Source organism: Pseudophryne corroboree, chromosome 8, assembly GCF_028390025.1.
Source record: "Pseudophryne corroboree isolate aPseCor3 chromosome 8, aPseCor3.hap2, whole genome shotgun sequence".
NCBI classification, from domain to species: Eukaryota; Metazoa; Chordata; class Amphibia; order Anura; family Myobatrachidae; genus Pseudophryne; species Pseudophryne corroboree.
Window position 1 is genome coordinate 386,444,218 of NC_086451.1, and position 13,374 is coordinate 386,457,591.

At 45.9% G+C, this 13,374-nt stretch overlaps 1 protein-coding gene across 2 annotated transcripts in view; it reads right to left on the reverse strand.

The window, feature by feature from the left end:
- AKT2 (AKT serine/threonine kinase 2) overlaps positions 1 to 4,439 on the reverse strand; it is a 125,645-nt gene extending 121,206 nt beyond the window's left edge. For both annotated transcript variants that reach the window (XM_063937669.1, XM_063937670.1), the window contains exon 1: positions 4,296 to 4,439. The gene's annotated coding sequence lies outside the window, so the exon portion shown is untranslated. The remainder of the gene's footprint in view (positions 1 to 4,295) is intronic.
- Positions 4,440 to 13,374: the final 8,935 nt, after the last annotated feature.

The following is a 13,374-nucleotide window of genomic DNA, read 5'->3' on the forward strand; positions in this document are numbered from 1 at the left end:
TCCTCCCCTTTATACGGCAAAACTTCCATATGCCGTTTTGAATCCGCATCGCCTGTCCACTGTCGCGTCCATAAAGCTCTTCTGGCCGAAATGGACATAGCACTTACCCGTGATGCCAGTGTGCAGATATCCCTCTGTGCATCACGCATATAAAGAAATGCATCCTTTATTTGTTCTAACGACAGTAAAATATTGTCCCTGTCCAGGGTATCAATATTTTCAATCAGGGACTCTGACCAAACTACCCCAGCACTGCACATCCAGGCAGTCGCTATAGCTGGTCGTAGTATAACACCTGCATGTGTGTATATACTTTTTTGGATATTTTCCATCCTCCTATCTGATGGATCTTTAAGTGCGGCCGTCTCAGGAGAAGGTAACGCCACTTGTTTTGATAAGCGTGTTAGCGCCTTGTCCACCCTAGGAGGTGTTTCCCAGCGCTCCCTAACCTCTGGCGGGAAAGGGTATAATGCCAATAATTTCTTTGAAATTATCAGCTTTTTATCAGGGGCAACCCACGCTTCATCACACACGTCATTTAATTCTTCTGATTCAGGAAAAACTATAGGTAGTTTTTTCACACCCCACATAATACCCTGTTTAGTGGTACCTGTAGTATCAGCTAAATGTAACGCCTCCTTCATTGCCAAAATCATATAACGTGTGGCCCTACTGGAAAATACGGTTGATTCGTCACCGTCACCACTGGAATCAGTGCCTGTGTCTGGGTCTGTGTCGACCGACTGAGGCAAAGGGCGTTTTACAGCCCCTGACGGTGTTTGAGGCGCCTGGACAGGCACTAATTGATTGTCCGGCCGCCTCATGTCGTCAAACGACTGCTTTAGCGTGTTGACACTATCCCGTAATTCCATAAATAAAGGCATCCATTCTGGTGTCGACCCCCTAGGAGGTGACATCCCCATATTTGGCAATTGCTCCGCCTCCACACCAATATCGTCCTCATACATGTCGACACACACGTACCGACACACAGCAGACACACAGGGAATGCTCTAAACGAAGACAGGACCCACTAGCCCTTTGGGGAGACAGAGGGAGAGTCTGCCAGCACACACCAAAAAGCGCTATATATGACAGGGATAGCCTTATAATAAGTGCTCCCTTATAGCTGCTTTATATATATCAAGATATTGCCATTAAATTTGCCCCCCCTCTCTGTTTTACCCTGTTTCTGTAGTGCAGTGCAGGGGAGAGACCTGGGAGCCGTCCTGACCAGCGGAGCTGTGAGAGGAAATGGCGCCGTGTGCTGAGGAGATAGGCCCCGCCCCTTTTTCGGCGGGCTCGTCTCCCGCTATTTTGTGAATACAGGCAGGGGTTAAATATCTCCATATAGCCTCTGGGGGCTATATGTGAGGTATTTTTAGCCTTTATATAGGTTTACATTTGCCTCCCAGGGCGCCCCCCCCCAGCGCCCTGCACCCTCAGTGACTGCGTGTGAAGTGTGCTGAGAGGAAAATGGCGCACAGCTGCAGTGCTGTGCGCTACCTTTAGAAGACTGCAGGAGTCTTCAGCCGCCGATTCTGGACCTCTTCTTACTTCAGCATCTGCAAGGGGGCCGGCGGCGCGGCTCCGGTGACCATCCAGGCTGTACCTGTGATCGTCCCTCTGGAGCTGATGTCCAGTAGCCAAGAAGCCAATCCATCCTGCACGCAGGTGAGTTCACTTCTTCTCCCCTCTGTCCCTCGTTGCAGTGATCCTGTTGCCAGCAGGAATCACTGTAAAATAAAAAACCTAAGCTAAACTTTCTCTAAGCAGCTCTTTATGAGAGCCACCTAGAATTGCACCCTTCTCGGCCGGGCACAAAAATCTAACTGGAGTCTGGAGGAGGGTCATAGGGGGAGGAGCCAGTGCACACCACCTGATCTGGAAAAGCTTTACTTTTTGTGCCCCGTCTCCTGCGGAGCCGCTATTCCCCATGGTCCTTTCAGGAACCCCAGCATCCACTAGGACGATAGAGAAACTCATGTCGACCTAAAGACCGGATACCTTTTGCCTCAACCCCAAATGCACGATGAGGTGCAATATAACCCAGTTACCTCTTCAGAAAGGTAAGCAGTCAATGTCTCCATTTGGTACGTCAACATGGCTAAAGACGAACATGGCTAAAGACGACATTGCCAGGAGGCTTAGATTTAGCATCAGAATATTTCGGAAAAAATAATGTTGACATTCTAACAATGTCGACATAATGAATGCCAAAGATACAGAACACTTCTGAAATAAACATGATCCTCTTTCCAAGAAGCTGATTATTTACATGTGACAGAAAGAGAACAGTTACTTTACCCACTCTAGCTCTTACCAAGGCAGTCGCCCCCTTTACCATAGCTCCCACCCAGGCAGCTTTCTCTTACCCAAGCAGCCATCCCCTTACCCTGGCAGCCATCCCCTTATCGACCATAGCTCTCACTCAGGCACCGCTCCCTCACCTAGGCAGCCGTCCCATAACCCACCATAATTCTCACCCAGGCAGTTGCCCCTTTACCCACCATAGCTTTCATACAGGTGGACGTTTTATTACCTACCATAGCTCTCCCACAGGTGGCTGTCTCCTTACCCACCGTAGCTCTGACCCAAGGGCCATCCCCTTACCCACCATAGCTCTCACCCAGGTGAATGTTTCATTAACCACTCCAGCTCTCACCCAGATAGACGTCCCCTTACCCACCACAGCTCTCACACAGGCAGCCATCACCTTACCCACCACAGCAGTCTTTTTACACACACCATAGCTCACACCAAGGCATCCGTCTCCTTACCCACCACCATAGCTGCCTGTCACCCAGACAGCTGTCTCTTTACACACACCATAACTCTGATCCAGGTGGCCGTCTCTTTACACACACCATAGGTCTCACCCAGGTGGCCGTCTCTTTACACACATCATAGCTCTCACCCAGGTGGCAGTCTCTTTACACACATCATAGCTCTCACCCAGGTGGCAGTCTCTTTACACACATCATAGCTCTCACCCAGGTGGCAGTCTCTTTACACACATCATAGCTCTCACCCAGGTGGCAGTCTCTTTACACACATCATAGCTCTCACCCAGGTGGCAGTCTCTTTACACACATCATAGCTCTCACCCAGGTGGCAGTCTCTTTACACACATCATAGCTCTCACCCAGGTGGCAGTCTCTTTACACACATCATAGCTCTCACCCAGGTGGCAGTCTCTTTACACACATCATAGCTCTCACCCAGGTGGCAGTCTCTTTACACACATCATAGCTCTCACCCAGGTGGCAGTCTCTTTACACACACCATAGCTCTCACCCAGGTGGCAGTCTCTTTACACACACCATAGCTCTCACCCAGGTGGCAGTCTCTTTACACACACCATAGCTCTCACCCAGGTGGCAGTCTCTTTACACACACCATAGCTCTCACCCAGGTGGCAGTCTCTTTACACACACCATAGCTCTCACCCAGGTGGCAGTCTCTTTACACACACCATAGCTCTCACCCAGGTGGCAGTCTCTTTACACACACCATAGCTCTCACCCAGGTGGCAGTCTTTTTACACACACCATAGCTCTCACCCAGGTGGCAGTCTTTTTACACACATCATAGCTCTCACCCAGGTGGCAGTCTTTTTACACACATCATAGCTCTCACCCAGGTGGCAGTCTCTTTACACACACCATAGCTCTCACCAAGGTGGCAGTCTCTTTACACACACCATAGCTCTCACACAGGCAGTTGTCTCTTTACACACACCATAGCTGTCATACAAGCAGCAGTTTCCAGCACACACACCATAGCTCTCCCCAGGCAGCAGTCTCTTTACACGCCCCATGGCTTCTTACCAGGCAGCAGTCTCTTTACAATCCACAGCTCTCACCCAAGCAGCACATAGCATTGCTCTCACCCAGGGAGCAGTCTCCTTACCCACCACCATAGCCGTCTCCTTACCCTCCACCATAGCCATCATCCAGGTAGCCGTCTCCAGCACACACACCATAGCAGTCTCCTTGTCAGGGCTATGCGGCTTGCACACAGAGCCCCGCACGTAGGTGACGATTGTAGAATTCCTATATTACTATCTAGTAATCCTTACAGAGCAGGTTCCCAGCATAATCCTAGATTACAGGCCAGCGTGCGGCACCTGGTCCCAGTGTAGCAGTGAAATGCCCCTAGGCCTCTGTGTATAGTACTACAGCTCACAGCACCGTCCCTCTCCTTAGGCCCCGGGTATCTCCGCGCAGCGCAAACAGCCCCTGCTCTGGCGCATATTGCTGCAGGCCGCAGCCCGGGCCTCTCCGCCTCCTTACCTTCCAGACGTCAGGCTCCACTCACCCCGCCGTTCCCCGATCTCATGTCTCCCTCCTAACGAAAGTTGCAGCGCTACAGAGAATGGAGGCGAGAACATCCACCTACATCCGGCCGAGAACTAAACAGCTCCGGAATGCTCCGAGCCGCCATCTTCCTAGAGGGCAGCTGCCAGGCTCTGCTGCCATGTACTAATATAAAGTGTGAGGTAATGTGAGGTGGATGGCTGGTTATACAGTGTTCCATACAGTGCAGGGTCTGTGCCCACCTCCTATTACCTCAGTGTCTGCTGCTGGCCTGCTCTCCAAGACACTTCCAAGATTTTTTTAAGTATACTTTTCAGTATTAGTATCTGAAGTCTATTTTTCTATTCATCATAACTGTATCATTCACATTTGTTCTGGCCAGTTTTATGGAACCAATTTTTCCTATCAACATATCCTTAGGGCCAATTCACTTAAAGAAAATTGTGAGCGATGCCCCTATGTACCATTGCAGGGGCGTTGAAACACAAAATTTAAGTTTGCAGGCCCATTGTCTTGCGTATTAAAATACACAATTTAGAGACAACTGTAAGTGCGGCATGTGTGCACGCTACATTACCGTCATCGCACCTGCCTGAATTTCCCCCCAAAAGTTGAGGAAATGCAACAGTTTCAGATTCATAAACTTTAGACTTTGTTACGTTGACCATAATTTCATAAAGCTGATTAGGCAGTTATAATAGCATATATATGTTAAGGAATACATACGATTTGCCAGCGGTTGGGATGCCAGCGATTACATGACCAATTGCGGCATTCCGACACTGACGATTCCGACTTCATAGGGGGTAAGTATTTCTACCCCCCCCACCCCCCCGTCCCCCGTCCCCTACCCTAACCCTCAGAAAGTGGCAGCTAGTGTTGGCTAGGGTTAATATTCCGCCCCCAGTGCCTAACCCTCCCTGAACCCCAGAAGGTACTGCATGTGACATGGGGGGGTCATTCCGAGTTGTTCGATCGTTGCCGATTTTCACAACGGAGCGATTAAGGCAAAAATGCGCATGCGCATGGTACGCAGTGCGCATGCGGTAAGTATTTTAGCACAAAACTTAGTAGATTTACTCACGTCCGAACTAAGAATTTTCATCGTTGAAGTGATCGGAGTGTGATTGACAGGAAGTTGGTGTTTCTGGGCGGAAACTGGCCGTTTTCTGGGAGTGTGCGGAAAAACGCAGGAGTGCCAGGAGAAAACGCGGGAGTGTCTGGAGAAACGGGGGAGTGGCTGGCCGAACGCAGGGCGTGTTTGTGACGTCAAACCAGGAAGGAAACGGCCTGAGCTGATCGCAATCTGTGAGTAGGTCTGGAGCTACTCAGAACCTGCTAAGAATTTTCTGTTCGCAATTCTGCTAATCTTTCGTTCGCTATTCTGCTAAACTAAGATACACTCCCAGAGGGCGGCGGCCTAGCGTGTGCAATGCTGCTAAAATATGCTAGCGAGCGAACAACTTGGAATGACCCCCATGGTGCAGTTTTATGAAGGACAGAACAAGGGGTCGTTCATTCAATTGTTTAAGTGTGTACCGCCAATATGATATGTCGCTGGCAGAATGATGTGTACCTGGCCTTAGCATTGAGGCAGTATATATACACACCATGGTGATATTTTTATTTTTGTTCCACCAACCACCACAATTATAACCACAAAACTTGCACTGCATACTTTCTTAATATAACATGTACTAGAAAGATTACATTAATAGTGAGCTCCTGACAGTGGCGTCACCTTGTGGAATTCAGTCTAATTTTTTACCCTATGTGTTTCGTCTCCTAAAATACTTCCCCAGGGGCAAATCTAATCACAGTTGGAACAATATGTCATATTAGAATGAATCTCCTTTTTATCAACAATGGGGATGAAAGTAGTGCACTCTCTTCCCTCTGCTGGCTGCAGTTGGTTACACATTTACATTTATTTTCCTGTGCGCAATCATCCCCTTCCCATTATTTAATTAAAACCATAAGTAATAGTCAAGTTTCAATACACAAACACACCAACAACCCACAGAAATTCATGGCGTCCAGTGACCATGAGGCATGTTCCCTGACATTATAGAGATGTGCTCTTGCATGAAGTCCGGAGCCTTTGAAAGTTTGAATGTGTTATTAGGGTGGTCCATTGATGTGGTAACCATTGATAGTCAATGTTTTTTGACCATCAGGGGTAAACTACTGATGATTACACCATTCTCATGTGTAATACACTAAAGGGATGGATTTTGTTTTAACATCACAGCTCACCATTGATGGCAACGCCATCAGCCATCGACAGTAAACCACCATGGGGACCTAACACATTTATTGTATGAGGTTGTGCCTGTGTTATTGAGAAGGGTCTGTTAAAGCGTGGGACATGCTATATTTCACACTGGAACCAAATCATATCAGTGTTTTTGTATCTATTGTGATTGTACTTTTCTCCCCCTTCCAGATGTAACCTGTGATGGAAAATTCATACGGAAGAGCACGCCCTGCCGCAGGTACATACAGTTACACAGACATATTATTACTGCTTTGTTGGATTTGTCAATATATTCTTCTGCTTTTTTATTCCTGGTAATAGCAGGCAGCTGCAATGAGACAGCATACACTGTGTCTTATCTTCTTTGTAATCAAATTTTTATTGCTTAAGCCAATTGTCTGTGAGCCACACATTACAGTAGATGGTCATTTTGGTCATTGTCAAAAAAGCCTGTCAATCATCACAGCCTGTACATAGGGCCAGCACAAGACACTTAACCCCCACACAGTAGTCTCAGAATTACTCAGCTAATGTGAGACTTGGGACAGATTAATTATCCTTATCTGAAGAAGCTGTATTGGACATTTTATGTGCATGCCTTGCTATTGTGATGTCTGTGAATGTACTAGAAATGCCTCAGGGGACGGGCACAGGTGTGTTTGGGTATAAAACCTTGTGGAGTGGTGCAACCCATGTAGTGTTTATAAGCAGCACACCTGTGCATGTGTAATACACGCTATCACTGTCATCGCCTATGTAAACTACTCCTACTTCCTGCACTGTGTACTCACCTGCCTGTTGTGCGTTGTCACTATCATGCCCAGCTACTGTTTACTCTGTAGTGTTTTCCCTCAGTCATTCAGCACGTGTGTGTGAGACTTTAAGGTGTGGATGACTTACTCCATTCCTCTCCCCACAATAAACGCAGAATACAAAATTCTGCCAATAAATAGTGGAAGCCACATTTATTTACACATAATTATAAACCTAATGTACGGCATATTCAGTCATCCCAAGTGATAAATGCATGCCCACAGTTGTGTCCCACCTGCACTCAGCTGCTTAATGGTGCATTTTACCCATAACGGAATGTTGCCTGTGCTAATCTGCCCCGATTTGAAGTTAACACCACCATATCCGTACCACTGGGTCTTCAGCCGCCCAGCCAGTGTCCCGTATTCACAGCAAAACCGGATCCATGGTGCAGATGTATTAAGCCTGGAGTAGTGATAAAGCAGTGAAGAGTGCAAGGTGATAACTCACCAGCCAATCAGCTCCAATATGTAAATTTACAGTTAGGAGCTGATTGGCTGGTGCATTATCACCTTGCAGTTATCACTGGTTTATCACTTCTCCAGACTTAATACATCTGCCCATCATGTCTACAACTAGGAGCTCTTCCTTGCGGTACTAGTGAAGACTCAGCCATATACACACTGGGCGATGGCAGCAATTTGGATGATGATCGATCTTGATATCGTCCAAATTGACTTGCATTGCAAAGCGCCGGAAAACCAATGATGAACGACCGCAGGGCCGCGCATCGTTCATCGTTGGTGTATAGTATACACACTGAGTGATATGAAAGATTTCTCTTTCATTAATGAACGAGAACGTTCATATTGCCCTGCAACATCGCCCAGTGTGTAGGGCGCATTAGGGTTGAGATGACGCGATCCACCTATTTAATAATATCACTCCCTCCCTAATAAAACTTCCTGTAAAATACATTAAAACAAGTGTAACGTAAAACCTCTGCCTCTCCCCTAAAAAGCCCCATTCAATGCCATGTCCACTAACAGCACAAGTCCTTAGCTGAACTTATCTACACACAATTCTGGCAAGTATTCTACCCAGTAATATGTTGAGACACTTCCCTGCATACAGAACCCCGGGATAGGAGGTATGACATGGTTAAAGCTGAATGCAACCTGTGGCATTCTAGCTGTACTAAAACCGGGATGTAGTTATGTGACCGGTGGTCAGGAGACCGCCAGTCACAATACGGTAGCACTGTAAGGTTCCCAGCCCTGGAGTAAAGACATCACCAAGATCTAGAAGTTATTAATAACTTTTTATTTCTAAGGCACCACAAAGTGTCCACAGTGCCGTAGTGAATAATGCAAGGGGAGTCTGCCCAGTGTTTCCAGAGAGTGTAAGAAACAGGACATGGGTGTTGATTAATCCTTCCTTGCATGGATATCACAGAGGTAAGCCATTCACATATTGGCGTAGTTATAGGACTCAGACACCTTCTGGTAATTACCTTACAGGTGTGACACACGACTATATTAACCATAATAAGTGGATTATAAACCAGAGTTGTTATGTTATCCATAACTGGGTGACACTAGTTTTAGAGCCACAAATGCTTCCTTCCAATCAAGCACCACAGTTTCTTATTATTATATCCCTTTTCCATCAGAAACTTGGGTTGGACCTGGGTTTTTATTACGGTTCCAACCTGGGTGCGACCCCACATTGCACGTTCGTACTGGGTTATTCCCGGGTTGGCCCCATTTACACTACACCCATGTGCAGTCTTTCTGCTTTGTCGGTGCTTGGAGATGACATCATCTCCAAGATCCAGTAATCCGGTTCTCCATAGGATTGTAACAGGACCGGGGTTGGATGATCCAAGTCACCCGTTTATACTGCTCCGTTACTCGGGTCCTTCCCAGGTCCAACCCTGGTAGCTACCTGGGTTGGACCTGGGTTATTTTTTGGGGATCCTTTTTCACTGAGCCGAGAGATGAGTAGACCCGGCAATAACCCAGGTTGTTGCAGCAGTAGGAAAGACGTATTAATAAATCTGGACACGGTGTGAATCAAAAGGAATTTGTAGTACTTTGAACAATGTACATTGTACACTGAAACACCAACCCTGCTCAGCTGTCTCAACTTGCGCGATGTCAGACCCAAAACTGTTAGGAGACTGGAATCATTATATCCATAGAACCCCACCCCCTTCCATCATGTACAATATGTAAAAAAGATATAACATACTGTATATCAAGTTCCATAAAACGCTATAGCTGGCCATACACCTTAAGATTTTCACACCAATCAACCAAACAATATGGTGGTTGGAAGGAAAATTTGACAGTGTATGGGAGCAAATGACAATCAACAATAGCTCCCAAATGAAGGAAAACAGACAAAACAAAATGGTTAAAATGAAACAGCAGTTATTGACTGTTTTCCACTGTACGGTATGGGAACAAATAGTCGATTGTCATTTGCTCCCATCCATTACCAGATATTAATTCCAGCCAGCAATTTGGTTGGTTAGACTGAAAATCTTAAGCTTGGTACACACTGGTGCGATGTGTACCCGGCCGATATTGTAACCTGGGTATACACTGAGTGATGTTCATGAAGGATGGAACGGTCACTGTTCCATCCTTCATTAGCATACATGGTGTTGCTAGCAAATTGTCAGGTTTGATGTACAGCACATCAAACTTGATGCCGTTAGTAACCACACTGCCAGATATGCACTGAACTGAGCGCTATGTCGGTCCGATACGCCAGTTCAGATGACATATCGCTCTGTGTGTACCCAGCTTTAAAATATATGGCCATATTTAGAGGGTATCCCATTATCTGTAGTCATTGAGGTAATTGTTTCGCTGGGGGCTATCCAATTAGCCCCAATGCCAGTGTCCTTATCCCCGAAAAGCAGCCACCGGAGCCGCGGTAACACTTGGGATTGGGAACTTATCTCAGATCCCATGTGTTAGCTTGTGATCCTGGGTCCATTTTTGGCCGATGAAAAAATAGCCTCTAATTGGACACCACGATAATGACCATCGGTCATACATCGCGATGTCAGGCTATTTTTATCGTCAAAAAATGGATCAGGGCTATTTGGATACCCCTCTTAGACTGTATCTGAAACTAAATTCACAAAGGGATAGTTATGGGAAGGTGGTAAAATTTCCCACCTTCTAGTTCAGGTATCCATAGATGCATCAAAGTTTTTTCAAGCAGAGCAGGGTACTCATACAGGAATGCTAATAGGTAGGCTTACAATACCATCCCTTTAATTTAGGATATTCATAAATGACATCATGAATAAGGAGATGCAGCCTCTTTAGAGTACTCCACTTCTCCAGATATGGCACTTAGGAGGAGTATCTGCTGCATCCCCCAAAGTGCCAGTGTAAACACATGCAAAGATGATGATGCAATTTATTAATACTCAATGGGGTCAATCCAATTAGCTGCAAAGGGTGCGAAGTGCCGTTGCCATGGCGTTTAAATGCCGGCAACAGCATCTGATCTCGCACCCTTCACAGCCTGAATTCTGCCTGAATTCACTCAAAATTGCGCGGACCTCTATGGGATGGTGAGCACTTTTGTGCGAATTCGGGCTTCCATAAAGTGCTGGCGCAAAGTGCGGCCGCTGCTGTGATGACTTGTACCCACAAGATCATCGCAGCTAATTGGATGGCCCCAATGTGTTTAAGATAAAGATAAAAGGATAATTAAGTTAATTAAAAAAAATCAGTGAGCAGTTGACAGGGTTTCCAATGGGGTGGTCTTCAGTATGCCGGCTGTCGGGATCCCGTCGGCATACCATACCATACCACACCCTTTCCAATACAATGTGTCTTAAGCATGTGTTTTCATGTGTTTCACCCATTATTGTCAGCATATTGAGAATCCTTAGAAGTTCTTTTATTTGAAATTACAAAGTGTTTTGTGCTGATCAGTGTAAGAATTCTCTATTGAATCCGTTTGGATTGTATGTTCTAGGGACTTAGCATTCAAAAAGTGCCAAAAGGGTGAATAGCTTTTATAGCCACTGTTTATTTCTTAAATAATGAAATAATGAAAGAGTGTATAAATTGGTAATGTTTTCATTTTGTGTGATTATTGGACGTGTTAATGTTTATATGTTTTTGTTAACACTATAGAGACGCACCTTTATAAGTTGTGTGTGGAAGGTGGCAGAGATATCCTCCTGACAGTATAACCTGATCCCTGCAACTTTGCTGCCTCTCACTGACCTACAGAAGGAATACCCCCATTAATGCAAACTCTCCACCTCAATCCATCATCACACATTGCTAATTTTGCCTCTTCATATTTTACTTTATTTTTCTTGACCTACTAATACATTCTCTAGTCTTACCCACATAGTGATGCAAATCCATTTGCAGAGCATATCTAGTGTGTAACTGGGTTGTGATGGGGCAACTGCAAGTAAACTAATTTAAATTGGGAGCATGTCGGTAGAATTGCGGGCTTTGCAGAAAAATATGCCAGTTTTCTGAATTCAGAGTAAAAACGCCAGTTTCCCAAATGCATAGCTAATACGCCAGTTCTCTGAATGCATAGTGAATACACCAGTTTTCTGAATGCAGAGTAAATACGCCAGTTTTCAGATGGATTTCTTGCACCAGGGATAGTGCAAGTGCGCACTGATGACTGCTGTGTAGCCAAGCATACTGATACGGGTGGTACACTCACAGCGATGCTTACACCTCTGCATTTGGGCGGATATCCATGTTCATTTTGTGGGAACAATTACGGCTGACTTGCAACAATGCGTCGGTGCCATAAAGAGGAACATTTGCAGAAAAGCAGCCACATGACGACACCAGGTGGCCTCTGCACGGTTTTCTTACAACTTCAGATGTGTTGGTGTCTAGCTGTAATGTCACATTTATAAGCTGCACAAAATCATTACAGTCAGATTATTTAAACTACAGTTGTGATCATGCTTGTGCTAAGCAGTATACAGAATAATGGGGCAGATGTATTAAACCTGGAGAAGGGATAAAGAAGTGATAAAGCAGTGATAAGTGCAAGGTGATAACGCACCAGCCAATCAGCTCCTAACTGTAAATTTACATATTGGAGCTGATTGGCTGCTGTGTTATCACCTTCCACTTATCACTGCTTTTATCACTTCTTTATCCCTTCTCTAGGTTAATACATATGCCCCAATGTCCTTTTGTAAATTAGTGACTGGTTTGGGTAAGGGGGGTACACACAGAGAGATCCGTGGTTAAATTCTAAGCAATCTGACTAGATTGTTTAGAAATTAAGCACGGATGTCTCCGTGTGTATACCCCACTGCGATAGCGATGCGCGGCCCCGTGCGTCGCTGTAGCCGGTACTAGATTGGCCTGCATGCAGGCACAATCTAGTACATCGCTCATTTCACCGCCTGGTGAAATGAGCGCCCCCCTCCCCGTCGCTCAGCACTCATTGCGCTGAGTGCTGAGCGGGGGGAGAGATGTGTGCTGAGCGGTCTGTGCTAGATCGCTCAGCACACATCTCCCCCATGTGTACGGGGCTTTAGAATGTGTATCTAAGCACATCACACAGGACCACACCTCCCATTTGTTATACATTATTATCTAGTAAGTGAAGATAACATTGTTACCTTTCGTGTTGTACGCTCCCCCCTTTATCTTGCTCCCATACCCCCAGTCTGGTGCTCCTTCGAAGGGGCGACCTGAGAATATGCCGCTGTTGCTGGAAGAACTAGATGCCAGTTGGCAGGTGTACGGTGAGAAACTTGTAATAAACACCTGTTGTATGGGGAGAGGGAGGAGCGAGGGGTGTGACTACATGGGTTTACCCATGGTAATGAGATGGGGATAGACATTGTCACACTGTTTGATAAACATGTTTTGTGTCTTTGTTTTTTTTATATTGGGTAATTAGGTTGTATGATTTGAATTAGGTTTATGGTTGATACTATCTGAACCCTGACTGTCGGAAAGCTTTTCACAGGTGAGCTGTACAAGGTCAGTTACACGAAGCAACAGGGGTTTAATG